This window comes from Rhipicephalus sanguineus, chromosome 8, assembly GCF_013339695.2.
Source record: "Rhipicephalus sanguineus isolate Rsan-2018 chromosome 8, BIME_Rsan_1.4, whole genome shotgun sequence".
Taxonomy (NCBI): Eukaryota; Metazoa; Arthropoda; class Arachnida; order Ixodida; family Ixodidae; genus Rhipicephalus; species Rhipicephalus sanguineus.
The window spans coordinates 67,151,156-67,176,124 of NC_051183.1; the positions used below are offsets into that span (position 1 = coordinate 67,151,156).

At 47.1% G+C, this 24,969-nt stretch overlaps 1 long non-coding RNA gene across 2 annotated transcripts in view; it reads right to left on the reverse strand.

Moving 5' to 3' along the window:
• LOC119402034 (uncharacterized) overlaps positions 1 to 24,969 on the reverse strand; it is a 56,730-nt gene that overhangs the window by 17,295 nt on the left and 14,466 nt on the right. For both annotated transcript variants that reach the window (XR_005185607.2, XR_005185608.2), the window contains one exon: positions 8,744 to 8,833. This is a non-coding gene — a long non-coding RNA (uncharacterized LOC119402034). The remainder of the gene's footprint in view (positions 1 to 8,743; positions 8,834 to 24,969) is intronic.

The window sequence follows — 24,969 nt, forward strand, 5'->3', positions numbered from 1 at the left end:
CTAGGTAGCGGGAAAGGCAACGGCGGCTGCGAGGAGAGCCCGAAGCGATAGAAACCCTATGCAACGACGACGTACCCGTAGATCTAAGGCAGGTGCGGAAGCTCGGTGCTGGACTTCGGACAAGCGTGTCGTGCCAAATCTGTCTAAAGCCTAGCAACAACCTAAAAGCAACCAGATTACACTTCAGGATTGTCCACTTTTGCTGTTTCAAGTCTTCCGTAACGTAGTGGAAGCTACGTCATTTTTTTGTAAGTTCTCTAGCAGGAGTGCACTTAAGTGGGTTGTTTGGTACATTATTAAAAAGGAACAAACAGCGATGGAGACGCAATGATGAAAGAACGACAGCCGTGGGCGCTGTCCGGTGCCCTCTTCTGAAGTTGCCCTCTTATGAGGTTGTGATGCGCGAACATGAATTTCGGAGTGAATCGAAGTTTGGGGTCGATATGGAGGTGGGCAACATATGGGCCATCTTGCAGGAGAAAGGCGTCATTAGCTGGTTAGCCTACGCCGGCGAGCGTCTCATTGAGCGATTCCTGTGACCAATGAACATCGCACCCACGCCGAAGCAGAAATCTTCCTTGCTAAAGTGCTGGATGCAGGCGCGTATGGAACCCGGTCGCTGATTACAATTTATAAGTTTGAAAATACAATTTCCAGGCATCTTCTTTCCCTGAGGACACGTGTGAAAGCTGACACCGGGCTCCGTTGCGTACGTCCTGCACTGCGGCACCTACCATGTAATACGCGTTCCAAGACGGCGACTGCATATTGCAGTATTTTCAAGTGTTGTCAAGTGTAGAGGGTGCTACGCGTCATGCTTTCTATATATGGTTGAGTGGAATAAAGCAATGGGCATTCGTTCGGCCATCAAGGCTCCGAGTCATTTGTGTAGACGCGCCTAGCGTCTGTCAGCTTCCGGTACCGTACATGGTGTCGGAAGTGGCCGCCGTTCGCTCTCTGTAATGGCAGACAAGCCCAACGCTGCGTTTGCCCGGGTACCTAGACTCCAACAGCCACCAAGCTTCGACTACAACGACACAAGTGCGTGGTCCACCTGGATTGAGCATTTCGAGGACTATGCCTGCGCTACAGGAATGCATAGAGCTACCGACGAGGTTCGGGTACGAACGCTTCTTTATTGCATGGGTGTTCAAGCTCGACGCGTGCTAGCGTCGTTCGATTTGACGGCCGAAGAAGCTCTTCGTACAGCGTAGTGAAAAGCAAGTTCACTTCGTATTTTGTTCACCCGCTAAACGAAGTTCACGAGAGTTATCGTTTTCACAAGCGCACACAGCAAACAGACGAAAGCGTCGAGGCTTTTTATTCCACGTTCCGTGGTCAAAAGATGCAACTATGGCTCAGCGTCCGTCTAGAATAGGATCGTTCGAGACCGATTTATCCTCGGCTTGTTGAACAGCAGGTTATCAGAACACCTCTGCCGCACATCTGACTTGACACTGGACAAAGCGCTCCTGCATGAACGGTTGCACCAAAATGCTGAAAGAGAAAAATGTGAACGCGAAAACCAGTTATCTGGCCCAGTCGCCGTTGATGCAGCGAAACATAAGCCAGCGAAAAGACAATCCCATAAGCGAACTTCAGCATCAAGAGAAACCCCTTTTTCCGACGCGATGCACGGATCATGTCACTTCTGTGGACGTGAAGTGCATCAGCGGGAATTTTGTCCTGCCAAGAAAGCTGTTTGCAATTTTTTCAAAAAGAAAGGGCACTTTGAAGCAGCTTGCATAGCCAAGCAGCGTTCGCACAGCCAACAGTCACATGCCATCGAGATGCATGCTGTCAAGACCAGTCATGAAGCAAATGCTAAGTTCGTTCGGATTCACGTGAACGGCGTCCCGCTCAAGTTCAAGGTCGTCTAAGGAGCGGAAGTTATCGTCGTTTCAAGCACTTTTCCGGGAGTGCCGTCTCATCTCGAAAAACCGGAGGGTGATTTAACAGGTGCTGGAAATTATCCTTTGAATGTGTCTGGCCAATTCAAAGCTACGTTTGAGTGGAAGAGCCGCACTTGCGTACAGCCAGTGTATGTCATGTCTTCGCAGTCTACGTCTCTGCTAGGCTACCCTGCTATACTCGCATTGGGAGTTGTGAAAATCGTGGACGCCGCACAGCGATCTGAAAAGCCAGCTCTTCAAGCTACGCCAACTTTAGCCAGGATATCATTAAGAGACTTGGTACTGTAGGGGAGGAGTACACTATTAGGCTCAAGATAAATGCCAAGCCATTTCCGCTCAGTGTCCCTCGCAGGATTCCCATTCTTCTGCCCGATCAGGTGAAGCAAGAGCTGGACCAGATGGAAAAGTAAGTGGCCATCAGGCGCATTACGAAGCCGACGCTATGGTGTGCAGGTCTGGTCGCAGTACTGAAGGCATTAGGCGGCATCCGAATATGTGTGGCTCAACAAGGAAGTTCTCCGTGAATGGCACGTGCTTCCAACGGTCGCATGGGTTCTCGGGCAACTGGGTGACGCAAAGGTGTTCTCCAAACTCGACGCGACAGCAGGATTTAACCAAGTGCGATTGCCCCAAGATTGCCAACAGTACACCACATTTATCACGCCATTCAGACGCTACTGCTACTGTCGTCTACCGTTCGACCTACCTTCGGCACCGAAGTATATTCACCGAGAAATGGCTCGCATTCTAGAAGGACAACCGAACATCGTCAACATGTAAGACATCCTGGTTTTTGGAAAAGACCGAGAAGCGCATGACAAGCGACTTGTGGGGGTTCTTGAACGTCTGAGGAGAGCCGGAATTAAACTCAACAAGCCCAAGTACAGCTTCGGTCAAGACAAAGTAGAGTTTGGGGGTGCAATCATCAATGCCAACGGTATCTCGCCGAGTCCCAGCAAACTTGAAGCCCTACGCAACTTGGAGCCATCCAAGGACGTTGCTCGTTTTAGACGCTTCCTCGGCATGGTTAATCATATTGGTCGCTTCCTGCCAAACCTTTCGCAGGCAACTGCCCCTATTCGCGCCTTGCTGCGCGAGCAAAATGCACGGCACGGAGGACCGCTTCAAGAAACCGCTTTTAATCGGGTCAAGGCGATGGTCACCTCTGACCTCTGCGTCGCGAAGTATCATCCCGGTCGTAATACCATTGTCTGATGCGACGCCAGCTCATTTGGATTGGAAGCTGTTCTTCTGCAAGAACAACCATCGGGAGAGCGACGCGTGGTAGCGTTTGCATCAAGGTCGTTAACTGATGCAGAACAACGCTACAGCCAAACAGAAGAAGACGCGTTGGCGGTAGCAGGGGCAGTGCACCGTTTTGACCAGTTCGTGCGGGGCCTCAACTTCACCCTGAAAGGTAACCGCCAGTCGCTGGTGACACTACTTGGAAACACTGACTTGGACACGATGCCTCCACGTATTCAAAGGTTCGTTATCAAACTTATGCGCTGCCATTTCAACGTGGTCTACGTTCCGGGCAAACAGGTAGCCGCTGCGGATACCCTTTCAAGGGCTCCGGACGAGAAGCCGTCGATCAGTCTAGTAGATGTGGTAGAAGTGTTCGTGGAATTCCAAGGCGCAGCGATCACTGACGCGAAACTGGTTACTGCAGATGATGTCCGCAGGCACCAAGATGGTGAATGCAACCAGCTCATCAAGTACTGCACACAGGGCTGGCCTCGTGAAGACAGGCTTCCGGAGCACATCAAGAAATACTGGAACCATCAAGGCGATCTCTATTTGTGCAACGGCGTCCTGCTAAAAGGCAACCGCTTTGTCATCCCGACTTCGCTGAAAAAGGATACGCTCGAACTTATCCATGAAGGCCACCAGGAAATTAACCGATGCCGGCTGAGGGCACAGGATCCCGTGTGGTGGTACGGACTTTCGCAGCAAATACGGGACAGAGTCAGTCGCTGCAGGCCGCGCAGAGCCACACGAGCTCAACGAAGTGAGCCATTGGTTGTAACGAAAACTCCAGCGCAATCATGGCAAAAAGTAGGAATGGACGTATTTAGTCAAGAAGACACAACTACCTACTAGTAGTTGATTATCGTTCTCGCTACCCTGAAGTCATCTACATGCGAAGCATGAACTCTGAGGCGGTCATCAATGCGGGCAAAAGCATTTTCGCTCGTTTCGGGATCCCCGAAGTTGTACGAAGCGACTATGAACGCAGTTCGCTTCACACGCATTTGCAGCTTTTGCGAAGCACTATGGCTTCTAACACATCACCTCTAGTCCCAACTGCCCGTAGTCTACGGGGAAATTGAAAGAATGGTGCGCACTGTCGAAGAAATGTTCGAGAAAGCAGATGATCCTTTTCTGGCGCTCTTGTCTTACAGAGACACTGCATTCATCGCAGCATTTAGCCTAGCGCAGCTACTGATGGGCCGCAGCCTGCGAACCAAGCTTCCAAAGCCAGCGGATTGCCTGGAACTGAAGTGGCCTGCGCCTCACATTGTCAAGTGCCAAGACGAGGAGGTAAGAAGGCGGCAGAAGAAAGACTTTGATCGCCGTCGTGCTGCGACCGTTCTTCCTCCGCTGGAGCCTGGGGACACGGTGTGGGTTTGAGACATTAAGGAAACGGCGTCCGTTCTTATCCCAGCCTTGAAGCCCCGCTCGTACGTCATGGAAACACAAACCGCGGTGCTTGTGCTTAATAAGGTGAACTCAACGAGCCATCATCGCGGGAAGACAGCGAGGGGCATGAAGAGCAAGCCACCGCTACAGACGCCACGGCAACAGCGACGCCACAAGTCTCCAATGAATGTGGAGAGCGTGTCACCAGATTTGGTCACCGAGTTAAGACTCCGAGAAGACTTGACTTGTGATGTGTGGTGTTTTTGTTGTGTGCATATGTCGGGGGAGAGATGTAGAGGGTGCTACGCGTCATGCTTTCTATATATGGTTGAGTGGAATAAAGCAATGAGCATTCGTTCGGTCACCAAGGCTCCGAGCAGGGGCGTAGCCAGAAATTTTTTTCGGGGGGGGTTCAACCATACTTTGTGTATGTTCGTGCGTGCGTTTGTATGTGTGCGCGTGTATATACGCAAGCAAAACTGAAAACTTTCGGGGGGGTTTGAACCCCCCCAACCCCCCCCCCCTTGGCTACGCCCCTGGCTCCGAGTAACTTCTGTAGACGCGCCCAGCGTCTGTCAGCTTCCGGTACCGTACATAAAGCGCACAACAGAAGCTGCAAGTGCTCCTAGTTTGATCAGAAAGCAGCGCAGGCGAGATTCTAAAATTTCTGTTTCAGCGCGCATTCGTGCTCCCGAAGCAGACGACGCTATCGATCATCCTGCTTAGCACGATGACTGAGGGGCGCGAGAAAACGGCACACAACGAAAAGACGTACACGGGACGACGCGCTACTAGCAACTGGAATATTTTTATTCAGGAAAGACATACTTATGCCGCAGTGAAATCAAATCTAACCCAACGAGTCGAGCAAAAAATAAAACCATATGCCCAGCATACCTACGTGAAGTAACGTTGTAGATAGGCATCTGCCCTTCCTGCAGACTGATAGAGGGATGACTGGTGCAATCCCGCCCCTCCCTCTGGATCAGGGGCGTAGGCAGAAATTTTTTTCGGGGGGGGGGGCACCTCCTTGATCTGTAGTGGGGACGAGCAGGCAGATGTGGTCGAGTGTCATTTTCTGCTCTGTATGCTATGGCAAAAACAATTTCGGGGGGGGGGGGGGGGCACGGGCTCGGTGTGCCCTAACGTGGCTACGCCCCTGCTCTGGATAAAGAGGGCTTCTGCAATCTCCCTCTCCGTGGAGCCTCTCTGCCTCTAGATTACAGTTGTTTGCTCAAATGTAGGCTTGCAGCTACCCTGATCGCGCTACCCGTTTTCGCGCTACCCGATGCAGCTACGCGTTTTCTTGCGCCCCTCAGTCATCATGAACAAATACCAACTCGCCCAAATTTTTACCTTACTGCTTAGCACGCCACGCCGATGATGACGCCAGCTTTTCCAGTGGTGGCCCTCGCGCCCAATAATGCATGGCTTACAGTTTAAACTGTGTCCTCTAGTGTGCACAGTTTTTCACGCGATGTGATGGTGTACGCCCAAGTGCCTCTTGTCGGAGAGCATCGAGTAAAGGAACAAAATAAAGGACGTCCGCCGTGATGATGACCCTGCTGTATTCGTTGCACGAAGCTCTTGCGAGTGACAGGGCAGGCTCTCGGTCGGCTCCGCCATTGGGGTGTTTGCATGCCACACAGACATGAAATACGTTGTTAATACAGTGTCGTACTACGCCGTATATTTATAGCATAAAACACAAGTTACGAAGCAAGGTACGTATGTCACGTGCTGTAATATAGTACTTGTCTATGCTGTGAAAGTGCTTGACTGCTAACCTGGTGGTCGCGGGTTCAAATTCCGACCACGGCAGCCACGCTTCGACGAAGGACAAATACTAGAGGCCCGTGTGCTTAAAATTCGTTGCACGTTAAAGAATTTCGGGTGGCCAAAAGTTCCGGAGCCCTGCACTACGGCGTCTGTCATAATCACATTGTGGTTTTCGGACGCACAACCTCAACAATTATTATTAATTATAATGTACTTTAAAAGACGTTTTGTGTGCACGCTTTGTGTCCTCATTTCTTTGAATTTGTTTGCCGTTCATATACTTTGTATTTTTGTGCGAATACTAAACGTAACCTGGCTTAATTATTTGCATTCCCATATAGTGTCAGTGCTGATGTATAACCACGACTGGAAAATTGTTCTTTCGGAAAACATGATTAACTTGAGCCAAATACAACATTAATCTTATGAAAGACTGTTAGGCTTCGTTTGACGTGGCGTCCTGTAATTTTTGATACAAAAAATCCTCAAGGATTTCTCATTATGTGCAGAACTGCCTCGTGATATTCTCAGTGGCATTTTTGCTGTGGTTATCGCAATAAGAAATATGTTTTCCAAGCAAGGTGGACGTGTTCGATTTGGGCCTGAACTACATGTATTTTTTTCTCTGACAGCGCCATAGGTGCGCTCACACCGGTGCCAGTGGTAGTAAACGAAATTGTCATTAAAGTAGGCTGTTGGGATGAGAACATCATGGCTTACGCTTTTAAGGTGCTCCAGCAGGTAATGGTGTTTATCTGAATGCACAAAATAGGGCGCGAGTGTGCGCTTTGACTTTTCACGAAACGTTGCGTGTGTCATCCCATACTTTCGTCGGTCGTTACGTACATTCGATATGTTATTCTATTTTATTTTATATTTATGTCAGAAGATAGATATCAGTGAACGATTCACAAAAGTACAGTTTTGCGTAAGGTTACACCAAATTACACTGCAACCTTTTCCTTGTGCGCTTACGTTGATATGTCAATAAATTTTGTCAGCTGAAGCTCATTTGCTTCTCAGGCGCCATTATCATCTGGTACGCTGCTAGAATGGTGTTTATCCGCTATGGTTGCGTTGTAACTGAACTTCTTTGCCGTTAAGCCCAACGTAGTGAGTTCAGGAAACCACATACGGGTGGTTTCTCATCAGCGGATTTTAGGATGTTAGGATGTCATCAGCATTACTTGAAGTAATGCTGATGTTAGTGACTAGATTACCCCCCTTTTTCGTTTTTTTTTTCTTTTGCACACGATTTTACTTGTCTTTCTTTGGTCTTCTTGTTCTCTTGGATGATCTTTTCAAATAAATTTTTCAGTTGCGAGTCAGCCTACGTCCTGTGTGAATGTTCCTTCTTAGTCCGTGTCTTTTAGCCCTGCATCAAGAATGCATTTGTACCAACTAGCCCGACTTTCTATCATGTTGCATTATTTATAACTCTCACAATATACTACTTAGCAGTAAGACGTACGCTTACTTTGGCCGCGCTGTAACTGAACAGTTCCCGCTAAACGCGAATAAATTTGACAGGTTCCTTGCATAGCACTCTGGTGTATATTCCACAGTGCTATTCACACGTCTATGGAACTTAGTTAGAAGCTCACTGCGCGCTATTGTTTTGCCTAACGCTTCAAAATTATGTTTATTTTCGTGATATTTCTAGCGTTTAACTTTTACCAATCACCTTTCCAATGCTTAAGTCAAAATAAGTAGAAAGCCGCCTTTCCTGGTTAACATTTCGCAGTTTTCTGGTTAAGCATTTCGAGCCTGGCGTGTATAGTTTCTGTTCATCTGTAAAGGATGCTTTCAAGGCTCTCTAAAATGCTACTCCCATATAGGAAGAGAAAGACACAGCTAGTATCACGAAAAAGTGTGAAAAATACGGTATTGAGCTTAAATATAAACCATATAAAATGTAGTACGTATTGTCCTCTATACCGCTACATAAAGGGGAAAAAACAGTTCGCTTCGTTCCGTTTATTACCTCTAACCCTTAACATTTATATTAGTGCTCGTCCATATCTCTCTCGTACTAAATTTTGTTTTCATTTGTGCTCTGCATTATGATTACCGCTTCACAAAACTGAAGGTGATGCCCCTCCTATTACTTCTGTATGATTTCTAGGCTGCATAAGACGCTGATGTACGTTTAGCATAAAATTTTGAGAGGAATCGCTTTTACATAAGTTTCGCATAAATCTCTTGGTATTACTATGCGAGAATAATTGCAAGCTATTTTATGAAAGTGCAGGAAGGGTCCGCTGGCAACTCTTTAATGCTTGTGCGAAATAACTGAATATTTAGGATACAACAGTGGACAGTAAACGTCAGTAAGAGCCAACAACAGATAAAAATAAGTATTTCAATCAATGGTATTTCGGCTTCATCGTTTGTACAATCCGCTTTACCTGAATCAGCTGTCACTTCTTCCGGTGTCACCCAAGAGCCATAGGTGGAAATTATGATGAATATAATGATTGCTAAAAGATACATTTTACCTGAAATAGAATTACGATACACGCTGTTTTAGCCAATATAATAAGTAAATAGTATATTAGATTGCCATGCCAAGTGAACTGTCTGCCATTGGGTTCAGTCCTTTGCACCTGTTTTCACTAAACAGCACCCTTAATTTTAAGAGCACCACATTTGTACAAAAATGCTCAGGTGTGTATCGGACATGCCCTGTCTGCGTTATCGTGAGACCGTGTTAAGTGTTATCGTGTTGTGGCGGTGATACCGTGATCCGTGCGTTTATCAGAGACTGCCCCGCCCCCAGCACCTATATAAAGACGCGCTAATAAACTCGCGGTTCTTGTTCCCGGTAACATGTAGTTGCCTCTGTCCTTTGTCCGACACGCGACGCGTTATATGGTGTCAGAAGTGGGATACTAGCGACAACAATGCAACTTCTCAAGGCTCCACCCCCCTTACAACTGACCGGCAACCTCTCGGAAAATCTGAGACGCTTCAAACAGAAGTTTGACCTGTTCCTGCAGGCGAACACAACAAAGGAGCATCCTCGAAGCGAAGCTGCTAAGCGTAGCCAGTGATGAAGTGATCGACGTGTTTACCACGTTCAAGTTCGAGAACGTGTCAGAAAGCTTCAGTCGTCAAATGTATCTTATACCGAACCGTTAGATATTGCCAACACTTTTAATGACTTCTTCTGTGGTCCCACTCCCGAGGAAAACAACAATAATGAAATATCAGTTGAACGTAGCGCGCAATCAATGCACTTATTTCCAACTGACCCAGATGAGATAATCAAAGTCATACATCATTTAAAGACTACGGGTGCAGGGCTGGACGAAATCAGTGGAGCAAATATAAAACTACTCGCTCATTTCATCGCCAATCCTTTATCTTATATCACCAACTTAACCTTCACGAGTGGAATATTTCAAAGTCAGCTAAAAAATGCAAAAATCATTCCAGTGTTTAAAAAAGGAGACCGCACTTGCATTTCAGGTTATCGTCCTATCGCTATTCTCCCTTTTTTTGGCAAGGTGATCGAAAAGTGCCTTGAAAAGCGTCTTAATAAATACCTCTCAAAGTTTAATATTCTCTCACCTGACCAATTCGGCTTCAGGGCAGGTTCTTCGACTGACTATGCTATACTTTCTTTCACAGATAAAATAAAAAAGTGCCATAGATGCCGGTTTCTACGCAGGGTCAGTTTTCATAGATCTATGGAAAGCATTTGATTCAATAAATCATGTCATCCTCATTTCTAAACTACGCGCAGTGGGTGTCGATGGGCCCGTACTGAAACTTACACAAAGTTACTTGACAGACGACAAGCTGTAAGCATTAGTTCCTCGCTTTCTAACTTCAGAATAACTAACAAGGGGGTTCCGCAGGGATCGATACTCGGCCCGCTACCATTTTTACTTTACATAAATGATTTGCCTAACTGCCTATCACAAACTGAAGCTTTCCTTTACGCGGACGACACCACATTACTTGCTAGCGATCGATCACTACCTGTTCTTACAGCGAAGTTAAACAGTGATCTGCATAATATTTTACCATGCTGCCACCTTAATTCGCTTAAAATTAACCCCACCAAGACTTCGTTTATGCTTTTTCATTCCAGTCAGAAAACACCAAAATTCCTTCCCACTGTCATCCTTGACGCTCACGTCTTAGTACAGTAGATCAATGCTTATTTCTTGGTGTTACTTTAGACACAAACTTAAAATTTACGAAACATATCGCCCATCTGAAGCGCAAAATTGCTCCTGGTATTAGAATTTTATTTAAAGCTAGATACTATTTCAGCAAACCTACACTAATAACTCTGTATTATTCTTTCATTCACAGTCACCTGAATTACTGCATCACGTCGTGGGGTACCACTTATCCAACACATATAGCACCGCTACAACATTTACAAAATCAGGCCATACGTATAATAACGTTCAGCTCATTCAGCTGCTGTGTTTCTGACATGCTCCATAATCACAGAATCCTTTCACTGCATAGCCTTGTTAAATACAATTTATCTATAGTGTTATTTAAACTGATAAACACCCCTCCTCCTGTGAACATATTTCCTGAAGCTATTATAGTTAACACCAATTGAACAAGGTTCGCAGCTAACAATAATTTATAACTGCCATTAGTCCATACTAATTATGGAAAACACTCTGGTTATTTTGCGTTATTATCGACTTGAAACAGCCTTCTGCCTAACATTAAGCAGTCTTCATCGCTAGCTCTTTTTAAAAACATTACTCTCATTTCTTCTTATACATTAGAATTATGAAATGTATGTTATATTCACTTCTCATTTGTGTACTTTCGTAGTGCTACAGCTATTCATCTTTTCTTTTTCTTCTTTTGATCGTCCTACTATTCATTTGGTCAATGTTTTTCGGATTTTTTTTTGTAAAATGTTTTAAGCAGTGCTCTTGTTGTACTTTTAATTGTTTAATTTTGAATACTTGTATACAATTCTTATACAATATTTTCTTGTATAACTTTTTCCACGTTGTTGACATAGCTGCATTTTACTTGTACATTTCTCTCACAAGTTTCTGACAGGAGGTCCCCCTTCAGCCATATGCTCTGCGACCTCCTTTTGTATACTTATGTAAGCATGTATGTTTTTTATGAAAGTAAATAAACTGAAACTGAAAGTAAAAATAAATAAACTGAAAGTAAAGACGAAAGAAAGGACGACTACGCAACGCTCGCTGGGAAATTAGAGTCCTACTGTGCTGAGATGCGGAAGGAAGTTCACAAGCGCTACGTGTTTCGGTCAAGGAAGCAGGCGGAGGGAGAACCTTTCGAGAAGTTTGTCCACGACCTCAAAAGGCAAGCCGCGCAATGCAACCTTGGAGAGCAGCGAGGTTCTTTGATCAGGAATCAAGTCGTTTTGGCACGAATGACTCGAAGCTGCGAGGAAAATTGCTTTTATATCCTACATTTATATCCTAAGTACTACAAATAGCATCCCCTATACATTCTGTGGCATTATTGTCTATTAGTTCCCATTAATATTGCGTCTAACAAATAAAAGCGAGCCCTTAAATGTCACCTCCTTTCCTTCATTCATAGCAAGGGTCTCGTTCTGGCAGACTTGATGCAGTTAGGTAGTATGCGAGGGATTATCGGTCAGCTGCCAGTTCGCAAAAAGATCACGTGCTACGTGACGCCAACAGGCAGAAAAAAGAGTGTTCCACACTCGCCGCCATAACTGTGATCGGCACTGACAGACACTCCTATGTTTAAATTCACCTACATACCCCATAATGTGGACGGGAAGATGACCGCCGATGTAGCTCAGTGGTAGAGCATCGGACGCGTTATTCGAATGTCGCAGGTTCGGTCCCTGCCGGAGGCAAGTTATCTTTTCGTCCACTTTACTTTCTTCTCATTTATATCCTAAGTACTACAAATAGCATCCCCTATACCTTCCGTGGCATTATAGCCTTCAAGGTGGACACTCGTTCACAGGCCAACCTGCTACTGTTCTCGGTCTACCGCAAGATTCCGGGGGCGGAAAAGTTGACGCCTACAGGTGCGGTGCTGCGAGCTTAACCAGGGGCGTGATTACTCATTTTGGAACGGCGAAACTGGAAATCTCTCTCTGTAACTGTTTCGCCACCGTGAAATTTTTCATCGTGAAGAATGGCCACCAAGCCTTACTGGGACTGGAGGCAAGCGAAGCCTTGGGGCCTGTTCAACGGACGGTGGCCAGTGTCGATGCTTCAGAGTAGAAAGCAATTAATAATTACAAGCATATCTTCCAGGGGCTAGGCTGCCGAAAGAAGCCCTACAGCATAGTCATGTATTCTTCGGCAACGCCAGTTGTCCAACCAGCCCGGTGGGTTCCCCTGTGTCTGCGAAAGCCACTCTGAGACGAGAGTCAAAGAATGGAGCGTGCAGGCATCATCATAAAAGAGGATGTCCCCCAAGGCTGGGTAAGCCTCTCGGTCTTGTTTAAGAACGATGACAGGCTTCGTTTTTGCATGGACTCAAGAAAGATAAACGAGCATGTCAAAAGGCAGCATTATCAGCTCCCAAAGTGCTAGGACGTGGAAGGGGAATTGGCTGATGCAACGTATTTTAGCTGTTCAGAAGCAAATTCTGGGTTTCACCAGATTTCGCTGGACCAGAAAGCTTCAAAAAGTTGCACCTTTGCAACCCCCTTTGGAAGATACCGTTATCTGCGGTTGCCGTTCGGCATTTCGTCGGCGCCAGAACTTTTTCAAAAACAAACGAGCAAGATCTTCGATGGCCTTCCTGGTGTACACGTGTACATGGACGATATTTTGGTGTGTGGGGAAACCAAAAAACATGACCAGAAACTGGTGGCAGTCATGAAAGCGGCTGAAAAGCGGGCCTCACATTCAACGCGGAAAAATGCAGGTTTGGTGTCACTTAAGTGCAGTTCCTAGGTGATACCATTACTCGCGAGGGCATGTCACCAATCTCCAAACTTGTAAAAAAGTTTTCTTCAAACGTCCGTGCCTAAAGACAAATCGGATGTGCAGCGCATGCTAGGTGTTTTACACTATTTTGGTAAATATGTGCCGCGCCTGTCTGAGTGAGCGGCTTCACTGCGAGCGCTTATCAAACCACACGCACAGTTTGAATAGACTGACAACCACATAACGGAGTGGAAAACCACCATGCAGAATCTAAGTACAACGCCAGTGCTAGCCATCTTTGATCCAAGAGAGCATTCAAAGGTAACTTGCGCCGCTTCAAAAGACTACGACGGACCACAAGCCTGTGCTGTATATAACTACAAAGGGGATCGTGCCCGCTCGTCTTCAAATGTCTTTTTTTTTAGGTTTCTCAAATGACTTCGTTTACAGTATGTCCCAGGGAAGCACCTTATTCTCACAGACATGCTGTCACGAACATCTCTGGCTCCTCAGGACGACACCAGTGATGCTATCAACGATGTCGAAGTGAACGCAGTTTCCGTCCTGGGCTACCTGGTCACTGAAGAGACACGCCAGAAACTGGTAAATGAAACGGCAAAGGACGACTACTTGCGAAAAGTCATCTATTGCCTCTCAACTGGCCAACAGATCGAAGGTGAGCTAAAGCCGTTTTTGTCGGAGCTTTCCGTTTCCATAGCATATCGCAAAAATGCACGTAAGTGATAATTCCAAGACCTATGCGCCGTGGCATCCTGGCAAGAATTCATGCTGGGCATCTCGGTCTTCAGAAATGCAAAGAAAGGGCCCTTCGTCTTGTTTTATTGACCTGGTATCAGCCGCGATATCACTATAATCCAGAGTTGTCCCACGCGTTGTGAATATGCTTACAAGTAACAGCAGGAGCCGCTGCTGATGCGCCCAGTCCCTGGTTGCGCGTGGTATCGAGTTGGTGTAGATATTTTTTTTCTTTCGCAGGATGTTCATACATCGTGGCGTTCGATGCGCTTAGTAACTTCCCTGAAGTCGAGAAACTTGCCGATGCCACTGCGAGGACGACCATCACGGTACTGAGTACCATGTTCGCACGGTACGGCGCACCCATGGAAGTGTGCACCGACAATGGGCCACAGTTTGTAAGTCACCGGTTTGCAGCCTTTGCAAGAAAATACGCTTTTACTCAAGTTACGTCCAGCCCTCGCTACCCACAATCCAATGGCCTAGCGGGAAAGGAGGTTCAGGTTGTCAACCGTGTAATAAAGAAATGCGCGCACTCACACAAATACTTCTGGCTGGGTCTGCTGGCCTACCGCTGTACTCCACTGGAGGACGGCCGATCACGAGCGCGAGAACTCACAAGAATTCAATAACATTGAGGTACCCCAATCTGAAGTGAGAGTTACGAGCAACTTAGACAAGCTGGCAATATCACTAAACTGAAATGGAAATCACTAAACGTAATCCCATAAATCTAAAACTGCGTGAGCTGGCAAAATGTTCAGCGTTAGGCTGAGGCGTTATCAGGCATATCACAGAAGAAAAAACCTAGGTTTTTTTTTTTTAATTTAGTTTGCAAAATATAAAGAAAGCTCCTTATAGATTGCCTCAGCAGTCACCAAGACGTTCTGACGTTCCAATATGAGCACCGCCTAAGTGCAGAACTGTGATTGTATTTTGTGTCCTGTGTTCCTGGCATTTCCATTAAAATCTTTGAGGACGCTTGAGCTTCGCCTTGAAGAGCAGAACGCGATAGTACAATAGGCCCCATTCGCATCGCTTTTTCAATCACTAGCCATGCTTCGCTCCCCCGTGTGCACCTCCACCATGAAGCAAGGAAATAAATGTCTGTGAGGCTGAAATTTGCAGTTTCAAACTATCCTAGAAGGCCTACTACAAGTACACCTGCGAAGTGCCCAGTACGTAATAATTCTTCCTCTTGTCAATTAGTGAAGTACACAGTATGCGTCCTTACGCATGCATACTGGGTGCTGTTGGTGATGCTGTTGGTGAATTTGCTGTGGGTGAAATTTCGTGATGCTGCAAGGACACATCCTCGCACTGCACGACGTTCGTATAGGTTTTTTTCGGAAGTACGAGCGTAGTCTCGTACCAAGTACGAGCGTAGTCTTCGAGGGCGAAGTAGACATAGCGCAGTTTTCTTCTTTCGTCCCACTCGGTTGGCTGCTGCGACTCGGTCGAAGTGGTCTAGCCAATCGTCCACGTCCTCGAACACATCGCCACGAAAGGACTTTGGAATACGTGCTGGATAGACCACACTCAGGATGGCAGTCAGGCGGTCTACGTCGCTCTCTTGCGTCTGACTTGCCGTTGTGGTGGACATTCTTGCTGAGTTCAATGGACCGAACTCGGGATGTAGTCCTAGTGAGCGACGGCTGTGCCGAAGTGGCCGGTTGTCCCCGGGATCGTGGGAATGGTGGTAGGAACTCGTCTTGAGGTTGAAATAGCGCAAAAGGGTCGTACCCCGCAGCTCCACCAGTTTGTCACGGTAATAAAAATGAAAGTCACTAACAGCCCGGCTTTCAGCACGTCAGTTACAATCGAGCTGAACGTCGTTGTTTTCCCTCTTCTACTAGCCACCAAAAACTCTGCCACGCACAAATAGCAAAACTGCCTCGCACAACAGACAAAGACCCAATGTATGCCCGTGTCACTATATATATATATATATATATATATATATATATATATATATATATATATATATATATATATATATATATATATACAGGGTGTCCCAGCTATCATGCAGCACGATTTAAAAAAAGAGGAACGGCGTTACGCGAATCAAACCTACAGTATATTGTTCCTAGTACACTAGAGTAGCCACTGTTTTTGTTTTCGTTAATGAGGTTTAATTATTTGTCATAATTAAATTTCTAACTCGACAAGTACTCGCCTAATTGTCAAAATGTCAATGAGGCGTATGTAGGCATGTTCAAATGTCATCTAACTGCGCTACTTTCAACAACGTGCTAATTGCGCGCTCATTTTTTCCGGCTGATAACGAAAGCCCGCGAAATATGAAAAGTGACACGTGACTAGAGTGTTGCGCGCGTCGGAAACCAGCGCCCTCAAACAGGCTCCCTATAAGGCAGACAGTATCAAGGAAAAAATGCAGAAAGAAAACAAAAACGCATCGCCCTATCTGCCACTCCCCGGCCTAAGAAACGCACCGCTTGGTTTTACAGAGTCAGGCCGTAATAAGAACACCTGCCGCGTTATCAATGAGAACAGTCGGCCGTGAGATATCGATGATTGCGGCGTACTATCGAACGGATTGAATCCCAGCGAAATTGCACGCATATCGCTGGCGCCCGACCTGTACCCTTGCCAAATTGCGGAACGCTGTCTTTCGCAACAGGCAACAGGCAAAGCGGTTGTTTGCAGTAAGCTTATTTGAGGGCGCTGGTTTCCTTTGCGGGTGGGAGCGTAGTCACGTGTTATTTTTCATATTTAGCGGGCTTTCTTTATCAGCCGGAAAAAATGAGCGCGCAATTAGCACATTGTTGAAAGTAGCGCAGTTAGATGCCATTTGAACATGCCTACATACGCCTCATTGACATTTTGACAATTAGGCGAGTACTTGTCGAGTTAGAAATATAATTGTGACTAATTAATTCAACCTCATTAACGAAAAAAATAGCAGTGGCTACTCTAGTGTACTAGGAACAATATGCTGTAGGTTTGATTCGCGTAACGCCGTTCCTCTTTTTTTAAATCCTGCTGCGTGATAGCTGGGACACCCTGTATATATATATATATATATATATATATATATATATATATATATATATATATATGTTCACATAACAGCATACGAGGTAATAGTAGTCAATAAAAATTTCACCATCTCCCACTAAAGGGAACAATGTGGGGATGCGAAGGAGCGCATGAATCGACTTAAAGTTCCGTTCATCACGGGCACCTTGTCCGGTGTTAACGCGTCCTTGCATGTGGAGCACACCATGAATTCACTGTAGTTGCTGTTGCTGTCACTCGTCCCGAACTCTTGTTAGAGCACGCCACGCGGGTTAATCGCGGGCCTGCAGAATCTCGTTCTCCGACGCCATCACATAATTGCTGAGAGAGTGTAAGGGGGACAGGCCACAGCGTCTTACCCAGCCCCTTACACATGACAGAACGCGCTAGCGCGTGGCAGCACACGTGGTTTTGTCTACGTGACGCCAATCTAGGACAGCATACGGCAGTCCCGGCCCCTAAAGTGCTCTGCGTGTATCATCATCAAGGCGGTCGAAGGACAAGACGAAGAAGACATCTCCTTGGCGCGAGCGCGCGCTGAATATGTTACAGATGGCTATGGTAGGTTTTAGAAAGCGGACGGTCGCCAATGGAACTACGGACAATGCCCAGCGCAAAAAGCTGCTTCGCATCTAATAATTATAAACTTTTGTTTCTGTTGAGTCATGGCATACAGATTCTTATATTAAAATTGTCCATAGGTGTTTGGCAGCTGTAGCACCGGTTGACGTAGATGCACCCACGTTGACGCCTAGGGGCACATGTTGATCGGGACGACTAACGCCCACGATCATGATTTAGGCCTTGTTGTAGCTGAAGCTGGCCAGTCTATCGTGAATGCTACCCAAAGATGCCACCAACAAGCGCACATAAACTCTGGCACTCAATATGCACTTGTTTAAAGCGTCGTCAAATAAGGAGAGAAACGGCACGGTGTGCGCTCCCGAGTAAAAGAGCAACGTACGCCTGTGCTCATGCATACACTACGACACTACTCTAGAGCAACACGGGAGGCAAAGGTTCGTAGCTAGAGCCGCGAACGCGAGCAGGTGTTCCACGTCCCGCTCGCCCCTGTCTCTCTCAACCAAGGCACAGACATTCGCCCGTCAACAGCGTTGCCTTTCTGCAGCGCTTATTGCAGCTGTTTATTTGTCGGTTCTAATGCACTCGAAGCGGTCGGTGGCGGATAAACGCCGTTGGTTCATGTGGAAGCTGTACTACTCCGACAACAAGCCGTGACACGCTAACACCGAGCAAAAGGCAAAGAACGTAACCGACGTAACTGCGCAAAGACTCTTAATCAAGTCCTGTATAACGCACGCCCTGTCGGCGTGACGCTAAAAAATCAGAAGTCCCGGCTGTAGTAGGCCTTGGGAAAGGAGTTAGCCGTGACAAGGGTATATAAGAAACGTGCACCATTCACCGCCGCTTTATAGACGGCCTGCAGTATTAGTGCCTCGTAGGTATCGCCCGCGTAAAGAGAATCCTCGCTACAGCCCAGCCTATGCTCCCGCGTGTTGTAACTTTCGGCGCTAGCGCCGGTGTATAGGCATGCGCAGACAGCGTCAGCCGTAAAGACAAGCAAGGCTGCCAGGAGGTATACGCATGGAGCTATTAATGCACTCTCTCCAGCGTGCGTGGAAGAGAATAGGGGCCGCTACGCTCTCCGTCGTACCAAATGCCTTTGATGTAAGAAAGTAGCGGCGGTCATTTATCTACGCCGCCACGCCCTCGCCGCACCATCAACCTCCTTTTTTTTACCCCCTCCTTAGCGGAGCTGGTGCATTCGCAACGCTGAATGGCGGCGACGCGCCATACCACCCAGTAAGGTGACCCCGACGTCACGAAAAGCGCGCTCAAGCAAACTTCGTGCGCTTTTAGGCGCTCACGCACGCCATGAACCCTCCAGGTGTGTGTGCACGGGTGTGTCAGGTGTGCGCGTGCATGCGAGCTTGGATGTGTGCATGTGTGCGCCTGCATGTCTATGTGCGTGTGCGCACATGTTTGTTTGTTGTGTGTGTGTGTGTGTGTGTGTGTGTGTGTGTGTGTGTGTGTGTGTGTGTGTGTGTGATGGATGCATGCGCCTGCGTGTGGGTGGGTTTGTGTATTTGTGCATGCAGCGCCAGCGTGTGCGCGCGTTTGTGCATGTCTGTATTGGCGCGTGTGTATTCAGGTGTGCGCAAGCATGTGTGTGTGTATGTGTGCGCCTGCGTGGCCGTTACGTAGGCTACGGTGTGATTCGCATTTCGGGTGCGATGCTGTGAATATCACACGTATCATTCGCTAGTGTATTGATCCGGGGTCGAGGAATGCTTGAATATAGTTTGCCGAGACACAGGAGAACATATGTAATGTTTATTCGACTTTTGTAAAAGCGGAGCCAACAATGGAAACAAAATGACGTTAAACCGACCTGATGTCATAGTAATATATGTAAAGTTTATTACCCTGTTATAGAATTAGCCCACACTGCAGTCACAATTGTGTTATCCTTTGCGTTAGTAGGGTAACACGGCTGATGCCACATTAGGCTTCCTCGATGCGCGCGCCCCCTTGCAGGGTGGAGTCATTCTGTGAGGGGGTGAATGCCGCCTTCCGATCGGCTGCCGCCATTGGGCTCCCCCCGCCTCGTCGCGGTTCGCTGAGTGAGACAGCTGCGCGGCGTTTTCTCGGGCGAAATGCCCGAGTGTTGCGTGCCACAGGGCACAAACCACTCGCGAAATGCCTATAAGATGTTCAGATTTCCGAAAGGTCTCAAAAGGCGACTCCTGTGGCTGGTAAAGATCAAGCGCGACAAGTGGCAACCCACGGACCGCTTGTGTTTGTGCAGCGTAAGTTATGCCATTTCAGCATTTGGAGAGGTGTAACATAGAGGGCTGTCACACGGGCACTTTTGATCGCGATCGAGCCGGATGTGATTGACTCCCTTACGCAATATTGTGCTGTCACACGGACACTTTTGATCGCGATCGAGCCTGATGTGATTCACTCCTTTACGCAAGCTGCAGAAGGACGCCAATCACTGTTCAGAAATCTGACCCCGATCGGGCTTAATCGCTATCACCAGTGCCCCGGGTGCAATACTCGTTCATTTGCAGGCTATGTACATGCTTATTTAACTTGTTCATTTTAGATAGCACAAAATGCGTTGTTCTTGATCGCTTGTTGCACACAGGCTGCAATTGCGCAACGATGTGCGCCTACGTTGTGCGCTTGTTGCTACCGGCGGCTCCAACAGTTTGTTTTTGTAACATCCTATTGAAAGCACGTGTCGCGTCAGTTCATTATCAAAGATTATGTTCTCACTGTCCCTGTTTTTTTTTTCAGGAAGAGACCGACAATCTTTCACTTCTTTCTTATAACTACAACTACAACAGCCCCTTAAACTTCTCTATTACTCTTTACGCATGTCCCTGATGGTGTTGGCTGTTGTGGTCTGTTTAGAAGGTTATTGGGTTCGTGGGTTGGGTGCATGTATTGGGTGCATGTGCTTCGCATCTTTAACCAATAAAAATGGATTACCAACTAGCCCAAGAAGATGCTAGCTCAAGGTGTTAACGCGCCTGGCGTGGACGGTAGTTTTCTGCTGCGAGCAACTCCAGCTGCTAATGTCGCTTTAAAAATAAAAAATTAGAGAATAGAAATCTGAGACCTTCACACTCCCGATGCGAAAACTTTGTATTTTTGTCAGGTTGTTTGAGTACCACTCGTTTTGACGCAACAAACTCTGCATGCAGCCGAGCGACGCCCGTTTGCTGCCTATCATGGCTATAGGTGGCCTGCGGAGAGGGCATCGTAATGGCGGACGCCGTAGCAGACGACGCTGTTGTCTCCACCTTCCACGGCGGCAGAGGGGAGCCCGCATCGAGGCACCCTATGCCACATTTGCTTGACGCTCTCCCGTTCAAATTACGAGTGTTTGTTACCGCCGCTTGGTTGGTTGGTTGTTCCCAGACGAATGGCGCAAGCCACCACGGGGGGTCGGCCACGAATCGTGCGGCAGTAGGATTTGTGAATGGGAAAAAAATGATAATTCTGAAGATATAGTTTGTAGGTAAGCGAAAATATTGTGTTTACGGTTTCGGAATTGAACGCTAAAGAGATAGAAAAAAAGGAAGAGAAAGAGTCAGGTAAATAAAATAAATAAATAAATTAACGATAAATGAAAAAATTCGAGAGATCCCACGTACCGTGGGAATCGATGTTATGCGGAGCATGCAGGGGATGGTGACTGTGGCGTAATTTTTCACATTGAGCGAAACGTTACGGAATGACGCTAGAGAAATGTGGTAGTGGTATAGGCACACTCATGTGTTGAAGAGTTGCATATCAATTAGATGTTTACAGCTGCGCAACGATGCCAACAGCAACATGGGTGTTACCCACAACAGACGCGGTAAGCTGATATGTAGTGCTTATATTATTCAATACTAAATAGCGCGAATCCGAACAAGACAACGAAGAAACACAGATGCGCAGGACCGGCGTTACTCGCAGCTACGCTTCATTCAGGAAAGTTTCCCTAGATATATACACAACCGAGTGGCACGCGCAGGCGCACTGCACGCACGTTGCAGTCACAGTTACAGTTGTTATGGTTATACTTGTCCGTTATGACGGAGAACGCACGCACATTTCACACAGCCGAGAGTATGTGTAGAAGGGGTTCTTGAAAGTTCTTGAACAAGGTCATCATCACCATGATCAGTGAGTCCCAGCAGCTGGAGCGGACTTGGTATTCAGAACCGTTCATGATCGCGGCTACGATGCGTCTAAGTGCAGTGAAGTGCGAGGTATAGCACAGCTGGTGGAAATTCTGGATGCCTCTCACGATGAAATGATCTATGATGCCTCCTGTCCTGGACGTGGCAGCGAGGCCTTTTACAGCGAAAGCTGTTATGAGATCATTTCAACGGCCGTTTTTGGCGCCGTAGTTGTCCGCCGCCGCCGCCGGTGTCCGTAACCAGTAACGCTCGAAATAAGAATAAAAACGAAATAAGAAAAAAATTCCAGGATGGAACGGGATTCGAACCTGGGCCCACTGCGTGGGAGCCCAGTGTTGTACCTCAGAGCCATCCCGGTGCTTGGAACTGCCTTGCAAGAAGACGCTATACAGTCTTCATGTCCAGAAGGAACCCCATTAACATATGTAATTTAATGTGGTAGAAGAGTGAAATAACAACCACGCACCACACAACGCGAATTCTGTAACCAGGCGTGACACAATGCGAATTGCGCAACGAGTGTGCTGTTGGATGCTTCCAACCCATTACAAGGGGCTCTGCAATAATTCTTCATCGTCATCAGGCACAACACCAACGAAGTGCCCATAATGCCTTAGATGTTTTTAGCGGGTACCACGGCTCTCCGTTGAATGACGGAAAATGGCATAGTGGCTGTTTCCCTACTTCACAGGAATTATGATGAGTTATAGCGTAGTGGGTTCCTCGCAAGTGCGCTTGCATTGGTTGTCAAGGAAGCCCATAAGCCCATCATCCATTTCCTCAGGGTCTCAATAAAGTTCTTCCCTCCTCTCTCTGTCTCTCTTTCTCACGTCAACGTATGTTATATTGCATGGTGGGAGAGTGAAATAGCGACCGTGCGTCACATAATGCGAATTACGTAATTCGTGAGCCGTTTAAAGCTTCCAACCCATTACAAGGGCTGAGCCACAATTCTTCATCGTCATCAGTCGTCACGTAAACAAAGTGCACATAATGCCTTACAGATGTGCAGCTGGAACCTCGCTTCTGCGCACAATGATGAATAATGGCGTTGTAGGTGCTTCCCAACTTCACAAATATTGTGATTTATAGCGTAGTGGGTACCTTGCTAGCGTACTTGTATTAGTAGCCCCAAGAGAGTTTACAACGGGCTCTAGAAATGCCGCTCTTCCAGCTTTCACTGTGATTGTGCTGCGCTTCCCGCGCAGGCCTGGCGTTTTTTGATGCCCTGTCCACATCCAAGCCGTCTTTGACGCAGTATACGGACCAGGCGTTGTTGGGTCTTGATAAAGCAATGTTGAAGTCACCGGTAATGATGGGAGGCCTGGTTCTTTCGGCAGGTTTATGGTAGGAGGCATTGCTCCCGGTTTTTGCGTAATCCACGTGGTCCACGTTGAGGGCCACGTGGATGAGTGGATGGTACTTGAGCGTCTTCCAGGTCTGTTTTGTCTACAGCTTCCTCACTTTCCTTGCGTTCGCCGCGGTGGTGTAGCGGTTACAGTGCTCGGCTGTTGACCCAAAGGTCGCGGGTTCGATCCCGGCCGCGGTGGTCGAATTTCGATGCAGGCAAAATGCTAGATGCCCGTGTACTGTGCGATCTCGGTGCACGTTAAAGAATACCAGATGGTCAAAATTTCCGGAGCCATTCGCTACGGCGCTTCTCATAATCATGTCGTGGTTTCGGGACATAAAACCCCAACAATTATTACTATCACTTTTCTTGCGTGTCAGTGTGTGTTTGTTCGCGGTTACTGTGTTGGTTGAACTCTATCACCTGTGGCGCATACCCGCAAAACATGAACTCTGGTATGCGGGTATGTGTCACACGTGACTGAGAGAAAGGGTTTCATGACGTACGCGACAGGTATTTTGCGTTATTCATGTCACGACCAGTGGATCCTGTTCGTCATACACTGATCCCTTGCAATGCCAATTTTGGTGTACTACAAGTTATGGAGACAACCTGGAGAGCGCCCAGACGTAGGCGGCTAGATAGACAGATAGACAGATAGATAGATAAATAGATGGATAGAAACGGCCAAAGTGCCTGAGGTTCGCTAAGAAATGCTTCGCATTTAATAAATCTAATAAGTATGTACTAGTTCCTAGGTAGATATGAGCAGTGAATCCCCTCTGGCGCATGGCCGCATACCGCAGCCCGTGGCATATGGGTAAGTGCCACACATGACGGGAAGAATCGGTTTCATGACGTACACGCCAGGATTTGCGCGTTATTCATGTCGTGACAAGAAAGCCTTGTTCCTCATACTCTCCTATGCGAATTTTGGGGAACGCCAAGTTAATGAGGCGTTCACGAGAGCGCCCTGACATGGGTGGCTATATAGACGAATACATAAATAGAAACGCTCAAAGTGCATGTGGTTTGCTAAGAAATGCTTGGCATTTAAAATTATGCCTCGAGGTGGAATCGAACTGAGACATTCTGCGTGGCAGTCAAGTATCCTACCGCAAAGCCACGCGAGGGCTTGAAACTGCTTCGGAAAAACAAATGTCGGGTCAACGTGAACTGTGGCTCCAGTGCCCACAGCAGGATTCTATAAAATGTAAAGAGTTAGCATGAATATTTTATTACATTTAATGTAACAAGCATTACATGTACACTCCTATGACACAGCAAACTAGAGTCTAGCGTTGCGCGACCCCGTAGGAGTACGCCAATGACCGCTAGTGAAGACGTGCAGATCATCGCACCTTAGCTTGCTGTTCGTGCCTATAAAACTGACACATGTTCTGTAACGTGGGCGCCGATGTTACGTCGGACCATATGCTACGTTCAGGCGCCAATGTGATCGACGTGTCTGATAAGCCCTCGATACGTCTACAACAACTGTATGCACATAAAGACGTTAATCCACGTCGTAACGCTTGGCTACAACTAAAAAATAAATAAGCAAAATGCTCCGGAGGCAGCTGCTCGGCGACTGCTTCGCATCACGTTGATTTCCCCACAATGCATGGCATCTGCCAGAGTTTTTTAGAATGTGTACGCTGTTTTAATACAGTCAGCGTCACCATATATAACAATCGGTACATATTTCCCTTGTTTGTCCTTCGAAAAATGTCTTTATATTTGCAATATCTGTTTTCGCTGTACCTTGGTCCATGTGCCACCCAAAAGTTTTTTGTATGTGTACCGAGAATCTCATGACCTGAACATACTACAATTTTATAATGAACTTGTGTGGAAACCGCATCACGCCCGGCAGCTAA